Source organism: Triturus cristatus, chromosome 4_1 (assembly GCF_964204655.1).
Source record: "Triturus cristatus chromosome 4_1, aTriCri1.1, whole genome shotgun sequence".
Classification (NCBI taxonomy): Eukaryota; Metazoa; Chordata; class Amphibia; order Caudata; family Salamandridae; genus Triturus; species Triturus cristatus.
Window position 1 is genome coordinate 295,273,370 of NC_140585.1, and position 19,836 is coordinate 295,293,205.

General features: G+C 44.4%; 5 non-coding genes across 5 annotated transcripts; all 5 read left to right on the forward strand.

Annotated features, from left to right (window-relative positions):
* The first annotated feature begins 1,372 nt into the window (after nucleotides 1–1,372).
* LOC146854713 (signal recognition particle RNA) lies at nucleotides 1,373–1,672 on the forward strand. The gene has a single exon (XR_014981577.1).
* A 3,407-nt stretch (nucleotides 1,673–5,079) lies between these two features.
* LOC146854714 (signal recognition particle RNA) lies at nucleotides 5,080–5,379 on the forward strand. Its single transcript, XR_014959049.1, has one exon.
* A 3,407-nt stretch (nucleotides 5,380–8,786) lies between these two features.
* Nucleotides 8,787–9,086, forward strand: LOC146854715 (signal recognition particle RNA). The gene has a single exon (XR_014981587.1).
* A 3,407-nt stretch (nucleotides 9,087–12,493) lies between these two features.
* LOC146854716 (signal recognition particle RNA) lies at nucleotides 12,494–12,793 on the forward strand. The gene has a single exon (XR_014959242.1).
* Nucleotides 12,794–16,200: 3,407 nt separating this feature from the next.
* Nucleotides 16,201–16,500, forward strand: LOC146854717 (signal recognition particle RNA). Its single transcript, XR_014959063.1, has one exon.
* Nucleotides 16,501–19,836: the final 3,336 nt, after the last annotated feature.

Genomic DNA, 19,836 nt, shown 5'->3' on the forward strand with positions numbered 1-19,836 from the left:
TTGTTGCCTATTACAACCACTTGTAACTTTCTACAAAAGTCAATTGCATATTGCAAAAGTATTTATATAAAGCATCATATTCTGAGAAAGTATATTTTAATACCTATTGTTGGTTCTAAAATAAAACAAGCATATATTTTTTGTAGATAAACCATTGGCCTAGAGTTCAGTTATTGAGTGTGTGAGACCATTTGCTGACTGAGTGTGTGCAACAAATGCTTTACACTGTCCTCTGATACTGCCTTACTGCTCGACCAAGCTACCACTTTAGAGAGTAAGGTTATATCTAACTTTAGCCTCTCCCAAACCTCTGGGGACTGTGGACTCTGTACACCCTGTATCTATTTGGGAACAGTATATACAGAGCCACTTTCTCACACTGCAATTCTCCAATATAGGTCTGTCAAGATCATTACTCAATCTACCTTGATTTGGCACAGTATAAAATAAGTCAAGAAGTCTCCTATGAAAAGATATGCAAATCTGTTCGAATCACTTTCCCTAGTCAGGGGACCCACTAGCTGGAAGGGGCAGGGAGGACCAAAATAGCTCATCGGTATAGAACACTGCATGAGCAGCTGATTTTGAGGTGGTAGAAGATAGAGTAATCCAACTGGACCTCAATAAACGGTTTCCTAATGTGCAATAGCCCGTGACCACCTCTGACGCAAAAGTGTAATCTCATACCTTTGCAGAATCAGGCATGCTTTCACCTGTTCAAGCTGAACTGACATTGGTCTTCTTGGCCAGCAGGAGTTCCTCTCTTGCAGCTGTTGAGGCTAGAGAACAGAATGATGCGTATTTATTCTTTATGGTAACTCTTCTAGCCCTCCCACTCCATACCACTTTAAAACTTCCGATGTTGCAGACGAGTTCCATCATTGTGACCCATGCTATTTTTCTCAATATTGGCTGGCTCGGCATAACAAGGGATGCCTACAGGACAGCCTAAATTGTGCCGGCAAGCTTCTACAGGGAGTCACTGGCAGATAAAGAGAAACTCAGCCCTAACCTGGCTCTTCTCTCTCACTCTCACTCTCCTTTCCCTTCTGACCCTCTACCTGTCTCTCACTCTCTAAATACTAGTATTTATGTTGTATTCACTTCCCCGTCACAATCTTTCCGACCCTACTTCCTCTCTCCCTTCAATCAGTTCAACCCTCTTTTTTACTTTAGGAAACTCCACATCTTTTTTAAAGGCCCTTCCCATATTCACACTGCTTCTTGATAAGACATTTATTTCCTTTCTTTGAAGGATAGTGAAATTGATTTTCTTGAAACATGGTTGGTAAACCATCAATTCATTCCACCTTACTTTATCATTATCCTTACTTATGGAATGCATTTCATCATTAGGACAGCTGCAGTGTTTGCCGGGCAAGGTGGCGTGTGCCTGTGGTCCTAGTTACTTGGAAGGCAGAGGCTTGTGGATTGCTTGAGCTCAGGGGTTCTGGGCTGCACTCAGCTGTGTTGATCAGGTGTCCATGCTGCATTGGGCATCAATATGGTGTTCTAGAGGGAGCTCTAGAATTTCAGGTTGTGTAACGAGAGGTGCACCGACCCAGGCTGGAAACAGAGCAGGCCAAAGCTTCCATGCCCATTGGAAGCAGGACAGCACCTGTGAGCAGTACGTGTAAAACAGCCTGAGCAAAATAGTGAGACCTAGCCTCTCTTTTTTGACTCAAATGTGAAAGTTTTGATTTTTACAAGGTGTAATAAATTATTTTCCCAAAACCAAATCTTTGTTTTCCTTTTGATATTTTTCCAGGAAATATGATGAACATTTGAACTGGGCCACGCATTTCAGCATAGCAGACAATTCTCCAGAATTGAGACATATTGCAACAACAAGCTAGCAGGCGGAGAGGACTGAAAACTCAGTGCAACCTAGAATAAATGGCTGTGTGATTTTCAGCAAGGATGACTCAAATGCATTCTTCCTTTTAGAGCACCTGTAGGATTAAACTGATCTGTCAAGTACAAAAGCATCCTTCATAGAGCAACTTAGAAATGCGCTTGCTGGCCCTTCTGCTGCATTTCTACGTCCAGCTCTAATTCATTTTTTGATTAGCCCTCATTCTTTTCATATGTGAATGAGAAGGAGAAATTACAGGGCCCTTCACTCTTTGAGCGAAACATGAAAAGACTGAGGGCTGTGCAACTCCCAAACGTTGGAGCCTCTGGCCTGTCGACCCTCGAACCTGCTCCTGCTCCAACCCGGCATCTCTTGTGGCCAGCAACCTCACAAACCCTGGAGGACCTGGCTACCTTTTGACTCTAAACCCCTGGGACTCCCATGAGTAGAGGCTCTACTCAAATCTACTTCTAATCCCTGGCAGCAGCCCGGAACCGCGAACCCTTCACACTCTGCACCCACCAAGCCTGGCCTGTGCCAGAGTGAACAAAGACCACAAGGACGACCCCACGGCGACTGTGACCCCGAGTCCGGCACCCAAGGACCTCCTTCGACACTCCTGAAGAAGCCTGCAGCCTCAGAACCAGGTGCCCCCCCAACCGCGATCAACAGAGAGTAAGATTTCCCGACACCAAAAGGTACCCCTGCACCCGGCGCTCCGCGGCCCCCTGTGCCCAATCCCGGGGTACCTACCTATCCTCCAACTACCCAACTTACCTCTCGAAGTGGTGGTGGCACCTGAAGAATCTTCGTCCCCGAGCTTGCAGTCTTTTTCTAAACCAGAGATTTCCCATTCAAATCAATTGAGCGCCCGAATGCTCAAAAGCACCCTGCACCCAGCCGTCCGAGTGGTCCTGGCAGTGCAACCTCTACATCTATCTACTTCCCCACTTGCCCTGGATAAGTGACCAGGAGCCCAGCTCCCACAGCCACGTGGCCTGCTAGTCAGCAGCCACCAACCAAGGCCCCCCTACCTCTCATAGGATAACATTGGGCCTAACTCTCTCTGCACCCGGCCGCCCTTGTGCCGCTGAGGGTGAACCAACTGTACCTACCTGACCCTGGGAGACGCCTGAGTCTATGCCCAGAACCTTAACTCTGCCAGTCGAGTACTTACCTTTAAACCGATAACTCAATCTTCTCCATAGGGTAACATTGACTGGTTTTTCCTGAAATTTCTTCCAAGTGTGGACTTTTCAAAACTTAAAATATTCACCAAAAATCAGCCGAGTAACGAAAACGAAAATACTCACCTGCTATTAGGTGAGCTCCCAGTGCTGGATCTTGGTGCCCAGCACTGACTCTGAAAAATACTTACAACTGTACTTACCAGTAACCCAATTTTCTCCCATAGGAAATCATTGACTGTTTTTCTGTGAAATTTCTTCTAAGTGTCAATTTCTGCAAACTTTAAATATTCTTTAAAAATCGTATAATTTCTGAAAACGTAATTACTTACCTGTTTTGGATAAAGGTCCCAGTACTGAGTCTAGGCACCCAGTACTGGATTACAAAAGTAACGAGAACATACTATACCTGCAACTTGAATTTTCTGCCATAGGGAATCATTGACTTATTTCTATGAAATATTTTCTATCAACTTTTAAAATAGCAAAATATTGTCTAAAAATCATCACAGTAATTAAGTCGACTTTTATCACTTGATTCCAAGTACTGACCCAGGACTGAATCTAGGATCCAGTCCTGGAAATCCAAAAGTAATCCTAAAAGTAATCTGTTGCAAATAACTTGAAACTTCCATTGAGCTCAATGCATTATTGTGTTTAAAATGTTGTTGCCTATTACAACCACTTGTAACTTTCTACAAAAGTCAATTGCATATTGCAAAAGTATTTATATAAAGCATCATATTCTGAGAAAGTATATTTTAATACCTATTGTTGGTTCTAAAATAAAACAAGCATATATTTTTTGTAGATAAACCATTGGCCTAGAGTTCAGTTATTGAGTGTGTGAGACCATTTGCTGACTGAGTGTGTGCAACAAATGCTTTACACTGTCCTCTGATACTGCCTTACTGCTCGACCAAGCTACCACTTTAGAGAGTAAGGTTATATCTAACTTTAGCCTCTCCCAAACCTCTGGGGACTGTGGACTCTGTACACCCTGTATCTATTTGGGAACAGTATATACAGAGCCACTTTCTCACACTGCAATTCTCCAATATAGGTCTGTCAAGATCATTACTCAATCTACCTTGATTTGGCACAGTATAAAATAAGTCAAGAAGTCTCCTATGAAAAGATATGCAAATCTGTTCGAATCACTTTCCCTAGTCAGGGGACCCACTAGCTGGAAGGGGCAGGGAGGACCAAAATAGCTCATCGGTATAGAACACTGCATGAGCAGCTGATTTTGAGGTGGTAGAAGATAGAGTAATCCAACTGGACCTCAATAAACGGTTTCCTAATGTGCAATAGCCCGTGACCACCTCTGACGCAAAAGTGTAATCTCATACCTTTGCAGAATCAGGCATGCTTTCACCTGTTCAAGCTGAACTGACATTGGTCTTCTTGGCCAGCAGGAGTTCCTCTCTTGCAGCTGTTGAGGCTAGAGAACAGAATGATGCGTATTTATTCTTTATGGTAACTCTTCTAGCCCTCCCACTCCATACCACTTTAAAACTTCCGATGTTGCAGACGAGTTCCATCATTGTGACCCATGCTATTTTTCTCAATATTGGCTGGCTCGGCATAACAAGGGATGCCTACAGGACAGCCTAAATTGTGCCGGCAAGCTTCTACAGGGAGTCACTGGCAGATAAAGAGAAACTCAGCCCTAACCTGGCTCTTCTCTCTCACTCTCACTCTCCTTTCCCTTCTGACCCTCTACCTGTCTCTCACTCTCTAAATACTAGTATTTATGTTGTATTCACTTCCCCGTCACAATCTTTCCGACCCTACTTCCTCTCTCCCTTCAATCAGTTCAACCCTCTTTTTTACTTTAGGAAACTCCACATCTTTTTTAAAGGCCCTTCCCATATTCACACTGCTTCTTGATAAGACATTTATTTCCTTTCTTTGAAGGATAGTGAAATTGATTTTCTTGAAACATGGTTGGTAAACCATCAATTCATTCCACCTTACTTTATCATTATCCTTACTTATGGAATGCATTTCATCATTAGGACAGCTGCAGTGTTTGCCGGGCAAGGTGGCGTGTGCCTGTGGTCCTAGTTACTTGGGAGGCAGAGGCTTGTGGATTGCTTGAGCTCAGGGGTTCTGGGCTGCACTCAGCTGTGTTGATCAGGTGTCCATGCTGCATTGGGCATCAATATGGTGTTCTAGAGGGAGCTCTAGAATTTCAGGTTGTGTAACAAGAGGTGCACCGACCCAGGCTGGAAACAGAGCAGGCCAAAGCTTCCATGCCCATTGGTAGCAGGACAGCACCTGTGAGCAGTACGTGTAAAACAGCCTGAGCAAAATAGTGAGACCTAGCCTCTCTTTTTTGACTCAAATGTGAAAGTTTTGATTTTTACAAGGGGTAATAAATTATTTTCCCAAAACCAAATCTTTGTTTTCCTTTTGATATTTTTCCAGGAAATATGATGAACATTTGAACTGGGCCACGCATTTCAGCATAGCAGACAATTCTCCAGAATTGAGACATATTGCAACAACAAGCTAGCAGGCGGAGAGGACTGAAAACTCAGTGCAACCTAGAATAAATGGCTGTGTGATTTTCAGCAAGGATGACTCAAATGCATTCTTCCTTTTAGAGCACCTGTAGGATTAAACTGATCTGTCAAGTACAAAAGCATCCTTCATAGAGCAACTTAGAAATGCGCTTGCTGGCCCTTCTGCTGCATTTCTACGTCCAGCTTTAATTCATTTTTTGATTAGCCCTCATTCTTTTCATATGTGAATGAGAAGGAGAAATTACAGGGCCCTTCACTCTTTGAGCGAAACATGAAAAGACTGAGGGCTGTGCAACTCCCAAACGTTGGAGCCTCTGGCCTGTCGACCCTCGAACCTGCTCCTGCTCCAACCCGGCATCTCTTGTGGCCAGCAACCTCACAAACCCTGGAGGACCTGGCTACCTTTTGACTCTAAACCCCTGGGACTCCCATGAGTAGAGGCTCTACTCAAATCTACTTCTAATCCCTGGCAGCAGCCCGGAACCGCGAACCCTTCACACTCTGCACCCACCAAGCCTGGCCTGTGCCAGAGTGAACAAAGACCACAAGGACGACCCCACGGCGACTGTGACCCCGAGTCCGGCACCCAAGGACCTCCCTCGACACTCCTGAAGAAGCCTGCAGCCTCAGAACCAGGTGCCCCCCCAACCGCGATCAACAGAGGGTAAGATTTCCCGACACCAAAAGGTACCCCTGCACCCGGCGCTCCGCGGCCCCCTGTGCCCAATCCCGGGGTACCTACCTATCCTCCAACTACCCAACTTACCTCTCGAAGTGGTGGTGGCACCTGAAGAATCTTCGTCCCCGAGCTTGCAGTCTTTTTCTAAACCAGAGATTTCCCATTCAAATCATTTGAGCGCCCGAATGCTCAAAAGCACCCTGCACCCAGCCGTCCGAGTGGCCCTGGCAGTGCAACCTCTACATCTATCTACTTCCCCACTTGCCCTGGATAAGTGACCAGGAGCCCAGCTCCCACAGCCACGTGGCCTGCTAGTCAGCAGCCACCAACCAAGGCCCCCCTAGCTCTCATAGGATAACATTGGGCCTAACTCTCTCTGCACCCGGCCGCCCTTGTGCCGCTGAGGGTGAACCATCTGTACCTACCTGACCCTGGGAGACGCCTGAGTCTATGCCCAGAACCTTAACTCTGCCAGTCGAGTACTTACCTTTAAACCGATAACTCAATCTTCTCCATAGGGTAACATTGACTGGTTTTTCCTGAAATTTCTTCCAAGTGTGGACTTTTCAAAACTTAAAATATTCACCAAAAATCAGCCGAGTAACGAAAACGAAAATACTCACCGGCTATTAGGTGAGCTCCCAGTGCTGGATCTTGGTGCCCAGCACTGACTCTGAAAAATACTTACAACTGTACTTACCAGTAACCCAATTTTCTCCCATAGGAAATCATTGACTGTTTTTCTGTGAAATTTCTTCTAAGTGTCAATTTCTGCAAACTTTAAATATTCTTTAAAAATCGTATAATTTCTGAAAACGTAATTACTTACCTGTTTTGGATAAAGGTCCCAGTACTGAGTCTAGGCACCCAGTACTGGATTACAAAAGTAACGAGAACATACTATACCTGCAACTTGAATTTTCTGCCATAGGGAATCATTGACTTATTTCTATGAAATATTTTCTATCAACTTTTAAAATAGCAAAATATTGTCTAAAAATCATCACAGTAATTAAGTCGACTTTTATCACTTGATTCCAAGTACTGACCCAGGACTGAATCTAGGATCCAGTCCTGGAAATCCAAAAGTAATCCTAAAAGTAATCTGTTGCAAATAACTTGAAACTTCCATTGAGCTCAATGCATTATTGTGTTTAAAATGTTGTTGCCTATTACAACCACTTGTAACTTTCTACAAAAGTCAATTGCATATTGCAAAAGTATTTATATAAAGCATCATATTCTGAGAAAGTATATTTTAATACCTATTGTTGGTTCTAAAATAAAACAAGCATATATTTTTTGTAGATAAACCATTGGCCTAGAGTTCAGTTATTGAGTGTGTGAGACCATTTGCTGACTGAGTGTGTGCAACAAATGCTTTACACTGTCCTCTGATACTGCCTTACTGCTCGACCAAGCTACCACTTTAGAGAGTAAGGTTATATCTAACTTTAGCCTCTCCCAAACCTCTGGGGACTGTGGACTCTGTACACCCTGTATCTATTTGGGAACAGTATATACAGAGCCACTTTCTCACACTGCAATTCTCCAATATAGGTCTGTCAAGATCATTACTCAATCTACCTTGATTTGGCACAGTATAAAATAAGTCAAGAAGTCTCCTATGAAAAGATATGCAAATCTGTTCGAATCACTTTCCCTAGTCAGGGGACCCACTAGCTGGAAGGGGCAGGGAGGACCAAAATAGCTCATCGGTATAGAACACTGCATGAGCAGCTGATTTTTAGGTGGGAGAAGATAGAGTAATCCAACTGGACCTCAATAAACGGTTTCCTAATGTGCAATAGCCCGTGACCACCTCTGACGCAAAAGTGTAATCTCATACCTTTGCAGAATCAGGCATGCTTTCACCTGTTCAAGCTGAACTGACATTGGTCTTCTTGGCCAGCAGGAGTTCCTCTCTTGCAGCTGTTGAGGCTAGAGAACAGAATGATGCGTATTTATTCTTTATGGTAACTCTTCTAGCCCTCCCACTCCATACCACTTTAAAACTTCCGATGTTGCAGACGAGTTCCATCATTGTGACCCATGCTATTTTTCTCAATATTGGCTGGCTCGGCATAACAAGGGATGCCTACAGGACAGCCTAAATTGTGCCGGCAAGCTTCTACAGGGAGTCACTGGCAGATAAAGAGAAACTCAGCCCTAACCTGGCTCTTCTCTCTCACTCTCACTCTCCTTTCCCTTCTGTCCCTCTACCTGTCTCTCACTCTCTAAATACTAGTATTTATGTTGTATTCACTTCCCCGTCACAATCTTTCCGACCCTACTTCCTCTCTCCCTTCAATCAGTTCAACCCTCTTTTTTACTTTAGGAAACTCCACATCTTTTTTAAAGGCCCTTCCCATATTCACACTGCTTCTTGATAAGACATTTTTTTCCTTTCTTTGAAGGATAGTGAAATTGATTTTCTTGAAACATGGTTGGTAAACCATCAATTCATTCCACCTTACTTTATCATTATCCTTACTTATGGAATGCATTTCATCATTAGGACAGCTGCAGTGTTTGCCGGGCAAGGTGGCGTGTGCCTGTGGTCCTAGTTACTTGGGAGGCAGAGGCTTGTGGACTGCTTGAGCTCAGGGGTTCTGGGCTGCACTCAGCTGTGTTGATCAGGTGTCCATGCTGCATTGGGCATCAATATGGTGTTCTAGAGGGAGCTCTAGAATTTCAGGTTGTGTAACGAGAGGTGCACCGACCCAGGCTGGAAACAGAGCAGGCCAAAGCTTCCATGCCCATTGGTAGCAGGACAGCACCTGTGAGCAGTACGTGTAAAACAGCCTGAGCAAAATAGTGAGACCTAGCATCTCTTTTTTGACTCAAATGTGAAAGTTTTGATTTTTACAAGGTGTAATAAATTATTTTCCCAAAACCAAATCTTTGTTTTCCTTTTGATATTTTTCCAGGAAATATGATGAACATTTGAACTGGGCCACGCATTTCAGCATAGCAGACAATTCTCCAGAATTGAGACATATTGCAACAACAAGCTAGCAGGCGGAGAGGACTGAAAACTCAGTGCAACCTAGAATAAATGGCTGTGTGATTTTCAGCAAGGATGACTCAAATGCATTCTTCCTTTTAGAGCACCTGTAGGATTAAACTGATCTGTCAAGTACAAAAGCATCCTTCATAGAGCAACTTAGAAATGCGCTTGCTGGCCCTTTTGCTGCATTTCTACGTCCAGCTTTAATTCATTTTTTGATTAGCCCTCATTCTTTTCATATGTGAATGAGAAGGAGAAATTACAGGGCCCTTCACTCTTTGAGCGAAACATGAAAAGACTGAGGGCTGTGCAACTCCCAAACGTTGGAGCCTCTGGCCTGTCGACCCTCGAACCTGCTCCTGCTCCAACCCGGCATCTCTTGTGGCCAGCAACCTCACAAACCCTGGAGGACCTGGCTACCTTTTGACTCTAAACCCCTGGGACTCCCATGAGTAGAGGCTCTACTCAAATCTACTTCTAATCCCTGGCAGCAGCCCGGAACCGCGAACCCTTCACACTCTGCACCCACCAAGCCTGGCCTGTGCCAGAGTGAACAAAGACCACAAGGACGACCCCACGGCGACTGTGACCCCGAGTCCGGCACCCAAGGACCTCCCTCGACACTCCTGAAGAAGCCTGCAGCCTCAGAACCAGGTGCCCCCCCAACCGCGATCAACAGAGGGTAAGATTTCCCGACACCAAAAGGTACCCCTGCACCCGGCGCTCCGCGGCCCCCTGTGCCCAATCCCGGGGTACCTACCTATCCTCCAACTACCCAACTTACCTCTCGAAGTGGTGGTGGCACCTGAAGAATCTTCGTCCCCGAGCTTGCAGTCTTTTTCTAAACCAGAGATTTCCCAATCAAATCATTTGAGCGCCCGAATGCTCAAAAGCACCCTGCACCCAGCCGTCCGAGTGGCCCTGGCAGTGCAACCTCTACATCTATCTACTTCCCCACTTGCCCTGGATAAGTGACCAGGAGCCCAGCTCCCACAGCCACGTGGCCTGCTAGTCAGCAGCCACCAACCAAGGCCCCCCTAGCTCTCATAGGATAACATTGGGCCTAACTCTCTCTGCACCCGGCCGCCCTTGTGCCGCTGAGGGTGAACCAACTGTACCTACCTGACCCTGGGAGACGCCTGAGTCTATGCCCAGAACCTTAACTCTGCCAGTCGAGTACTTACCTTTAAACCGATAACTCAATCTTCTCCATAGGGTAACATTGACTGGTTTTTCCTGAAATTTCTTCCAAGTGTGGACTTTTCAAAACTTAAAATATTCACCAAAAATCAGCCGAGTAACGAAAACGAAAATACTCACCGGCTATTAGGTGAGCTCCCAGTGCTGGATCTTGGTGCCCAGCACTGACTCTGAAAAATACTTACAACTGTACTTACCAGTAACCCAATTTTCTCCCATAGGAAATCATTGACTGTTTTTCTGTGAAATTTCTTCTAAGTGTCAATTTCTGCAAACTTTAAATATTCTTTAAAAATCGTATAATTTCTGAAAACGTAATTACTTACCTGTTTTGGATAAAGGTCCCAGTACTGAGTCTAGGCACCCAGTACTGGATTACAAAAGTAACGAGAACATACTATACCTGCAACTTGAATTTTCTGCCATAGGGAATTTTAGACTGTTTTCTATGAAAAATTTTCTGTCAACTTTTAAAATAGCAAAATATTGTCTAAAAATCATCACAGTAATTAAGTCGACTTTTATCACTTGATTCCAAGTACTGACCCAGGACTGAATCTAGGATCCAGTCCTGGAAATCCAAAAGTAATCCTAAAAGTAATCTGTTGCAAATAACTTGAACCTTCCATTGAGCTCAATGCATTATTGTGTTTAAAATTTTGTTGCCTATTGCAACCACTTGTAACTTTCTACAAAAGTCAATTGCATATTGCAAAAGTATTTATATAAAGCATCTCATTCTGAGAAATTATATTTTAATACCTATTGTTGGTTCTAAAATAAAACAAGCATATATTTTTTGTAGATAAACCATTGGCCTAGAGTTCAGTTATTGAGTGTGTGAGACCATTTGCTGACTGAGTGTGTGCAACAAATGCTTTACACTGTCCTCTGATACTGCCTTACTGCTCGACCAAGCTACCACTTTAGAGAGTAAGGTTATATCTAACTTTAGCCTCTGCCAAACCTCTGGGGACTGTGGACTCTGTACACCCTGTACCTATTTGGGAACAGTATATACAGAGCCACTTTCTCACACTGCAGTTCTCCAATATAGGTCTGTCAAGATCATTACTCAATCTACCTTGATTTGGCACAGTATAAAATAAGTCAAGAAGTCTCCTATGAAAAGATATGCAAATCTGTTCGAATCACTTTCCCTAGTCAGGGGACCCACTAGCTGGAAGGGGCAGGGAGGACCAAAATAGCTCATCGGTATAGAACACTGCATGAGCAGCTGATTTTGAGGTGGTAGAAGATAGAGTAATCCAACTGGACCTCAATAAACGGTTCCCTAATGTGCAATAGCCCCTGACCACCTCTGACGCAAAAGTGTAATCTCATACCTTTGCAGAATCAGGCATGCTTTCACCTGTTCAAGCTGAACTGACATTGGTCTTCTTGGCCAGCAGGAGTTCCTCTCTTGCAGCTGTTGAGGCTAGAGAACAGAATGACGTGTATTCATTCTTTATGGTAACTCTTCTAGCCCTCCCACTCCATACCACTTTAAAACTTCCGAAGTTGCAGACGAGTTCCATCATTGTGACCCATGCTATTTTTCTCAATATTGGCTGGCTCGGCATAACAAGGGATGCCTACAGGACAGCCTAAATTGTGCCGGCAAGCTTCTACAGGGAGTCACTGGCAGATAAAGAGAAACTCATCCCTAACCTGGCTCTTCTCTCTCACTCTCACTCTCCTTTCCCTTCTGTCCCTCTACCTGTCTCTCACTCTCTAAATACTAGTATTTATGTTGTATTCACTTCCCCGTCACAATCTTTCCGACCCTACTTCCTCTCTCCCTTCAATCAGTTCAACCCTCTTTTTTACTTTAGGAAACTCCACATCTTTTTTAAAGGCCCTTCCCATATTCACACTGCTTCTTGATAAGACATTTTTTTCCTTTCTTTGAAGGATAGTGAAATTGATTTTCTTGAAACATGGTTGGTAAACCATCAATTCATTCCACCTTACTTTATCATTATCCTTACTTATGGAATGCATTTCATCATTAGGACAGCTGCAGTGTTTGCCGGGCAAGGTGGCGTGTGCCTGTTGTCCTAGTTACTTGGGAGGCAGAGGCTTGTGGATTGCTTGAGCTCAGGGGTTCTGGGCTGCACTCAGCTGTGTTGATCAGGTGTCCATGCTGCATTGGGCATCAATAAGGTGTTCTAGAGGGAGCTCTAGAATTTCAGGTTGTGTAACGAGAGGTGCACCGACCCAGGCTGGAAACAGAGCAGGCCAAAGCTTCCATGCCCATTGGTAGCAGGACAGCACCTGTGAGCAGTACGTGTAAAACAGCCTGAGCAAAATAGTGAGACCTAGCCTCTCTTTTTTGACTCAAATGTGAAAGTTTTGATTTTTACAAGGTGTAATAAATTATTTTCCCAAAACCAAATCTTTGTTTTCCTTTTGATATTTTTCCAGGAAATATGATGAACATTTGAACTGGGCCACGCATTTCAGCATAGCAGACAATTCTCCAGAATTGAGACATATTGCAACAACAAGCTAGCAGGCGGAGAGGACTGAAAACTCAGTGCAACCTAGAATAAATGGCTGTGTGATTTTCAGCAAGGATGACTCAAATGCATTCTTCCTTTTAGAGCACCTGTAGGATTAAACTGATCTGTCAAGTACAAAAGCATCCTTCATAGAGCAACTTAGAAATGCGCTTACTGGCCCTTCTGCTGCATTTCTACGTCCAGCTTTAATTCATTTTTTGATTAGCCCTCATTCTTTTCATATGTGAATGAGAAGGAGAAATTACAGGGCCCTTCACTCTTTGAGCGAAACATGAAAAGACTGAGGGCTGTGCAACTCCCAAACGTTGGAGCCTCTGGCCTGTCGACCCTCGAACCTGCTCCTGCTCCAACCCGGCATCTCTTGTGGCCAGCAACCTCACAAACCCTGGAGGACCTGGCTACCTTTTGACTCTAAACCCCTGGGACTCCCATGAGTAGAGGCTCTACTCAAATCTACTTCTAATCCCTGGCAGCAGCCCGGAACCGCGAACCCTTCACACTCTGCACCCACCAAGCCTGGCCTGTGCCAGAGTGAACAAAGACCACAAGGACGACCCCACGGCGACTGTGACCCCGAGTCCGGCACCCAAGGACCTCCTTCGACACTCCTGAAGAAGCCTGCAGCCTCAGAACCAGGTGCCCCCCCAACCGCGATCAACAGAGAGTAAGATTTCCCGACACCAAAAGGTACCCCTGCACCCGGCGCTCCGCGGCCCCCTGTGCCCAATCCCGGGGTACCTACCTATCCTCCAACTACCCAACTTACCTCTCGAAGTGGTGGTGGCACCTGAAGAATCTTCGTCCCCGAGCTTGCAGTCTTTTTCTAAACCAGAGATTTCCCATTCAAATCAATTGAGCGCCCGAATGCTCAAAAGCACCCTGCACCCAGCCGTCCGAGTGGCCCTGGCAGTGCAACCTCTACATCTATCTACTTCCCCACTTGCCCTGGATAAGTGACCAGGAGCCCAGCTCCCACAGCCACGTGGCCTGCTAGTCAGCAGCCACCAACCAAGGCCCCCCTACCTCTCATAGGATAACATTGGGCCTAACTCTCTCTGCACCCGGCCGCTCTTGTGCCGCTGAGGGTGAACCAACTGTACCTACCTGACCCTGGGAGACGCCTGAGTCTATGCCCAGAACCTTAACTCTGCCAGTCGAGTACTTACCTTTAAACCGATAACTCAATCTTCTCCATAGGGTAACATTGACTGGTTTTTCCTGAAATTTCTTCCAAGTGTGGACTTTTCAAAACTTAAAATATTCACCAAAAATCAGCCGAGTAACGAAAACGAAAATACTCACCTGCTATTAGGTGAGCTCCCAGTGCTGGATCTTGGTGCCCAGCACTGACTCTGAAAAATACTTACAACTGTACTTACCAGTAACCCAATTTTCTCCCATAGGAAATCATTGACTGTTTTTCTGTGAAATTTCTTCTAAGTGTCAATTTCTGCAAACTTTAAATATTCTTTAAAAATCGTATAATTTCTGAAAACGTAATTACTTACCTGTTTTGGATAAAGGTCCCAGTACTGAGTCTAGGCACCCAGTACTGGATTACAAAAGTAACGAGAACATACTATACCTGCAACTTGAATTTTCTGCCATAGGGAATCTTAGACTGTTTTCTATGAAATATTTTCTGTCAACTTTTAAAATAGCAAAATATTGTCTAAAAATCATCACAGTAATTAAGTCGACTTTTATACCTTGATTCCAAGTACTGACCCAGGACTGAATCTAGGATCCAGTCCTGGAAATCCAAAAGTAATCCTAAAAGTAATCTGTTGCAAATAACTTGAAACTTCCATTGAGCTCAATGCATTATTGCGTTTAAAATTTTGTTGCCTATTGCAACCACTTGTAACTTTCTACAAAAGTCAATTGCATATTGCAAAAGTATTTATATAAAGCATCTCATTCTGAGAAATTATATTTTAATACCTATTGTTGGTTCTAAAATAAAACAAGCATATATTTTTTGTAGATAAACCATTGGCCTAGAGTTCAGTTATTGAGTGTGTGAGACCATTTGCTGACTGAGTGTGTGCAACAAATGCTTTACACTGTCCTCTGATACTGCCTTACTGCTCGACCAAGCTACCACTTTAGAGAGTAAGGTTATATCTAACTTTAGCCTCTGCCAAACCTCTGGGGACTGTGGACTCTGTACACCCTGTACCTATTTGGGAACAGTATATACAGAGCCACTTTCTCACACTGCAGTTCTCCAATACAGGTCTGTCAAGATCATTACTCAATCTACCTTGATTTGGCACAGTATAAAATAAGTCAAGAAGTCTCCTATGAAAAGATATGCAAATCTGTTCGAATCACTTTCCCTAGTCAGGGGACCCACTAGCTGGAAGGGGCAGGGAGGACCAAAATAGCTCATCGGTATAGAACACTGCATGAGCAGCTGATTTTGAGGTGGTAGAAGATAGAGTAATCCAACTGGACCTCAATAAACGGTTCCCTAATGTGCAATAGCCCGTGACCACCTCTGACGCAAAAGTGTAATCTCATACCTTTGCAGAATCAGGCATGCTTTCACCTGTTCAAGCTGAACTGACATTGGTCTTCTTGGCCAGCAGGAGTTCCTCTCTTGCAGCTGTTGAGGCTAGAGAACAGAATGATGCGTATTTATTCTTTATGGTAACTCTTCTAGCCCTCCCACTCCATACCACTTTAAAACTTCCGATGTTGCAGACGAGTTCCATCATTGTGACCCATGCTATTTTTCTCAATATTGGCTGGCTCGGCATAACAAGGGATGCCTACAGGACAGCCTAAATTGTGCCGGCAAGCTTCTACAGGGAGTCACTGGCAGATAAAGAGAAACTCAGCCCTAACCTGGCTCTTCTCTCTCACTCTCACTCTCCTTTCCCTTCTGTCCCTCTACCTGTCTCTCACTCTCTAAATACTAGTATTTATGTTGTATTCACTTCCCCGTCACAATCTTTCCGACCCTACTTCCTCTCTCCCTTCAATCAGTTCAACCCTCTTTTTTACTTTAGGAAACTCCACATCTTTTTTAAAGGCCCTTCCCATATTCACACTGCTTCTTGATAAGACATTTTTTTCCTTTCTTTGAAGGATAGTGAAATTGATTTTCTTGAAACATGGTTGGTAAACCATCAATTCATTCCACCTTACTTTATCATTATCCTTACTTATGGAATGCATTTCATCATTAGGACAGCTGCAGTGTTTGCCGGGCAAGGTGGCGTGTGCCTGTGGTCCTAGTTACTTGGGAGGCAGAGGCTTGTGGATTGCTTGAGCTCAGGGGTTCTGGGCTGCACTCAGCTGTGTTGATCAGGTGTCCATGCTGCATTGGGCATCAATATGGTGTTCTAGAGGGAGCTCTAGAATTTCAGGTTGTGTAACGAGAGGTGCACCGACCCAGGCTGGAAACAGAGCAGGCCAAAGCTTCCATGCCCATTGGTAGCAGGACAGCACCTGTGAGCAGTACGTGTAAAACAGCCTGAGCAAAATAGTGAGACCTAGCCTCTCTTTTTTGACTCAAATGTGAAAGTTTTGATTTTTACAAGGTGTAATAAATTATTTTCCCAAAACCAAATCTTTGTTTTCCTTTTGATATTTTTCCAGGAAATATGATGAACATTTGAACTGGGCCACGCATTTCAGCATAGCAGACAATTCTCCAGAATTGAGACATATTGCAACAACAAGCTAGCAGGCGGAGAGGACTGAAAACTCAGTGCAACCTAGAATAAATGGCTGTGTGATTTTCAGCAAGGATGACTCAAATGCATTCTTCCTTTTAGAGCACCTGTAGGATTAAACTGATCTGTCAAGTACAAAAGCATCCTTCATAGAGCAACTTAGAAATGCGCTTGCTGGCCCTTCTGCTGCATTTCTACGTCCAGCTTTAATTCATTTTTTGATTAGCCCTCATTCTTTTCATATGTGAATGAGAAGGAGAAATTACAGGGCCCTTCACTCTTTGAGCGAAACATGAAAAGACTGAGGGCTGTGCAACTCCCAAACGTTGGAGCCTCTGGCCTGTCGACCCTCGAACCTGCTCCTGCTCCAACCCGGCATCTCTTGTGGCCAGCAACCTCACAAACCCTGGAGGACCTGGCTACCTTTTGACTCTAAACCCCTGGGACTCCCATGAGTAGAGGCTCTACTCAAATCTACTTCTAATCCCTGGCAGCAGCCCGGAACCGCGAACCCTTCACACTCTGCACCCACCAAGCCTGGCCTGTGCCAGAGTGAACAAAGACCACAAGGACGACCCCACGGCGACTGTGACCCCGAGTCCGGCACCCAAGGACCTCCCTCGACACTCCTGAAGAAGCCTGCAGCCTCAGAACCAGGTGCCCCCCCAACCGCGATCAACAGAGGGTAAGATTTCCCGACACCAAAAGGTACCCCTGCACCCGGCGCTCCGCGGCCCCCTGTGCCCAATCCCGGGGTACCTACCTATCCTCCAACTACCCAACTTACCTCTCGAAGTGGTGGTGGCACCTGAAGAATCTTCGTCCCCGAGCTTGCAGTCTTTTTCTAAACCAGAGATTTCCCATTCAAATCATTTGAGCGCCCGAATGCTCAAAAGCACCCTGCACCCAGCCGTCCGAGTGGCCCTGGCAGTGCAACCTCTACATCTATCTACTTCCCCACTTGCCCTGGATAAGTGACCAGGAGCCCAGCTCCCACAGCCACGTGGCCTGCTAGTCAGCAGCCACCAACCAAGGCCCCCCTAGCTCTCATAGGATAACATTGGGCCTAACTCTCTCTGCACCCGGCCGCCCTTGTGCCGCTGAGGGTGAACCAACTGTACCTACCTGACCCTGGGAGACGCCTGAGTCTATGCCCAGAACCTTAACTCTGCCAGTCGAGTACTTACCTTTAAACCGATAACTCAATCTTCTCCATAGGGTAACATTGACTGGTTTTTCCTGAAATTTCTTCCAAGTGTGGACTTTTCAAAACTTAAAATATTCACCAAAAATCAGCCGAGTAACGAAAACGAAAATACTCACCGGCTATTAGGTGAGCTCCCAGTGCTGGATCTTGGTGCCCAGCACTGACTCTGAAAAATACTTACAACTGTACTTACCAGTAACCCAATTTTCTCCCATAGGAAATCATTGACTGTTTTTCTGTGAAATTTCTTCTAAGTGTCAATTTCTGCAAACTTTAAATATTCTTTAAAAATCGTATAATTTCTGAAAACGTAATTACTTACCTGTTTTGGATAAAGGTCCCAGTACTGAGTCTAGGCACCCAGTACTGGATTACAAAAGTAACGAGAACATACTATACCTGCAACTTGAATTTTCTGCCATAGGGAATCTTAGACTGTTTTCTATGAAAAATTTTCTGTCAACTTTTAAAATAGCAAAATATTGTCTAAAAATCATCACAGTAATTAAGTCGACTTTTATCACTTGATTCCAAGTACTGACCCAGGACTGAATCTAGGATCCAGTCCTGGAAATCCAAAAGTAATCCTAAAAGTAATCTGTTGCAAATAACTTGAAACTTCCATTGAGCTCAATGCATTATTGTGTTTAAAATTTTGTTGCCTATTGCAACCACTTGTAACTTTCTACAAAAGTCAATTGCATATTGCAAAAGTATTTATATAAAGCATCTCATTCTGAGAAATTATATTTTAATACCTATTGTTGGTTCTAAAATAAAACAAGCATATATTTTTTGTAGATAAACCATTGGCCTAGAGTTCAGTTATTGAGTGTGTGAGACCATTTGCTGACTGAGTGTGTGCAACAAATGCTTTACACTGTCCTCTGATACTGCCTTACTGCTCGACCAAGCTACCACTTTAGAGAGTAAGGTTATATCTAACTTTAGCCTCTGCCAAACCTCTGGGGACTGTGGACTCTGTACACCCTGTACCTATTTGGGAACAGTATATACAGAGCCACTTTCTCACACTGCAGTTCTCCAATATAGGTCTGTCAAGATCATTACTCAATCTACCTTGATTTGGCACAGTATAAAATAAGTCAAGAAGTCTCCTATGAAAAGATATGCAAATCTGTTCGAATCACTTTCCCTAGTCAGGGGACCCACTAGCTGGAAGGGGCAGGGAGGACCAAAATAGCTCATTGGTATAGAACACTGCATGAGCAGCTGATTTTGAGGTGGTAGAAGATAGAGTAATCCAACTGGACCTCAATAAACGGTTCCCCAATGTGCAATAGCCCCTGACCACCTCTGACGCAAAAGTGTAATCTCATACCTTTGCAGAATCAGGCATGCTTTCACCTGTTCAAGCTGAACTGACATTGGTCTTCTTGGCCAGCAGGAGTTCCTCTCTTGCAGCTGTTGAGGCTAGAGAACAGAATGACGTGTATTCATTCTTTATGGTAACTCTTCTAGCCCTCCCACTCCATACCACTTTAAAACTTCCGAAGTTGCAGACGAGTTCCATCATTGTGACCCATGCTATTTTTCTCAATATTGGCTGGCTCGGCATAACAAGGGATGCCTACAGGACAGCCTAAATTGTGCCGGCAAGCTTCTACAGGGAGTCACTGGCAGATAAAGAGAAACTCAGCCCTAACCTGGCTCTTCTCTCTCACTCTCACGCTCCTTTCCCTTCTGTCCCTCTACCTGTCTCTCACTCTCTAAATACTAGTATTTATGTTGTATTCACTTCCCCGTCACAATCTTTCCGACCCTACTTCCTCTCTCCCTTCAATCAGTTCAACCCTCTTTTTTACTTTAGGAAACTCCACATCTTTTTTAAAGGCCCTTCCCATATTCACACTGCTTCTTGATAAGACATTTTTTTCCTTTCTTTGAAGGATAGTGAAATTGATTTTCTTGAAACATGGTTGGTAAACCATCAAT